The sequence below is a fragment of the Propithecus coquereli genome, unplaced genomic scaffold (assembly GCF_000956105.1).
Source record: "Propithecus coquereli isolate 6110/MARCELLA unplaced genomic scaffold, Pcoq_1.0 Scaffold348, whole genome shotgun sequence".
Taxonomy (NCBI): Eukaryota; Metazoa; Chordata; class Mammalia; order Primates; family Indriidae; genus Propithecus; species Propithecus coquereli.
Genome location: NW_012149152.1, coordinates 1,188,879 through 1,191,191, shown reverse-complemented (window position 1 = coordinate 1,191,191; position 2,313 = coordinate 1,188,879).

Genomic DNA, 2,313 nt, shown 5'->3' with positions numbered 1-2,313 from the left:
AACCAAGTCTCAAGAATCTTTCTATAGCAATTTTGCATTGTTCAAGTTTCCAGGGATATTGAATTATAGATCCTGTGGCCATTATCATTAGGGCAGGAGGTAAAACTTTAGAGCCTTCATATTTTTATTTTAAAATATACTTTATATTTCTTAATTTTTAATTAAAACAAAAATGGTCCAAAATTAACACACAGATAACCCTTGTGAGTATGTGTGCGTATAGGCAATTAATTAATTAACCCAATTTATCTCTCTAATGTAGTCACTGAAAGCTTCTTTTGATTCCTTTTTGAAATGATTTTATGCTTTTGTTAGTATATGCATATATGTGTATATATATATACACACATATGCTAGTAAAATTATTTACTATAAAGGGGATCATATTATGTACAATGTTTTCTTCAAGGTTTTTGATATTTAATAATAGAACTTTCAAACATTTATTTTCTATCACATTTTTTGAATGGATTCATGTTATTTCATCCTATCTTAAATATCCTTTATAAATTTCCATTTTCCAACTAAAACAAAGAAACAAAAGTGATCAAAAAATGATTTATTTAGTTGATCCTCTACGAACGAATTCATCACTTGTTTCCAGTTTTTTGCTACTATCGAAAAATGTTGTACTGAGCATTCTGGTATACAAATCTCTCTAAATTTTTATAAATACTTCTGTGTGGTCAATATCATGTAGTGAAAGCACTAAATAATATGGCATATGCCTTTAAATATGTGATACACATTGACAAATTACATTCTAAAAATGCACAAATTTTCACTTCCTGATGAGGGTGACCCTTGTCTTCATCCTTACCAGCAATGTTTAAGGACATAGATTCTGAGAGATTAAGTAAATAAAGAAGCTAACATTTGAACTCAGCCCAGTTTGTTTTCCAAAATTGTGCTATTTCTATTACATAGCACAGTCTCCAGTGTAAGCAGTACGATTAAAAGGAAGCCTAGATGATGCTTATGTTTTATAGATATTTTTAGCCTATTAAACTCTGTCAAATATTTGCTTTCGTTTGATTTCTACAACCGATGAAATGCAAATTCAAAGTGATAATTGCCTTACCTAAGAACATGTAACTACCGGTTACCCTGTATTCTGCCATTTTCTTATTCAGATCTTATCTTCTAACAACACACATGATCTTAGGGACATGATCTTCCTACCCAAATTTCTGATCTGTAAGATGAGGAAGAAAAGAAAAGTGTTTGAACTGAACAATATCCATGGTAATTTGTAGCTTCTTGGTTTTTTAATTCTATTCCCTTAGATCAGGGATTAAAAGATGAAATCCCATTTACTTCTTAGATACTACCAGCACAGAGTATTCTTTGTCTGTAAAGAGTGTATGTTGAGGGGAGTTGGGGGGACAAGGAGTCAGGGCATGATGGAGAGCTAACAATCTTGTAAGTGTTTAAAGTAATTATACCTTTCCAGGTGTTATATTTGGTTGCAATACAAGAGCTTATAACCAGCTGACACTTTGCTAGCATTATGAATTTCTGTTAACTACACTCCCCTTGCAGGGTTTTGAATTTGAATATCCAGACACAAGTTTTAAAAAGCTCTATTATGAACCCAGGAGTTTCCTTCAATGATGTTGAAGTAAACAGAATTCCCCATTAAACCACAAATTAATTAGACAGAAAACATTGAAAATTTCAAAAGCTAAACATTAATTAGAGTTGCCAATTTTTATCCAGGTATTTTTATTTCTTTTACTCTCTCTTTTTGACTATTCCTGACATTAGATATGTTTATATTTTGCCATGTTCTTTCATATCTGAAAAAAGAAAGTGAGGCCACAATGACACTGGACCAGATTCTCAACTGAATCATTATTTCAGTGGTGCCCTTAGGTTGGTCACTTGAATATTACAGTTCCCTCATCAGTAAACTGAAGATAATTAAACCTGTAAATACCATATCTCCCTCATACCTTCTTTGTAAATAAAAATGGCAAAGTGAGACAAGTATTTAGCACTGAATACAGTACTCTTACTGCTCTTTACTGTTTACCAAGCCATTTAGCTCTTGTAGAATTTGGGATATAATCAAGTACAAAGGACTTTGATTTGGAATAGTATCTGTTACTTTATTAAATCCAAAAAAAATGCTCTTTTTATTAATTCTTATTTTGCATTTGATTTCCAAGGGTCTAATATCCATCTTGTTGTTGATTTGTATTTTCACTAAACAACTCAACAGAAATTTATTCAATGCCTAACTAAATCTGTGGCACTATGCTGTGTGCTGTGAGATCTTAGCCAATATGTTCTTTTTTTTTTTTTTTTTTT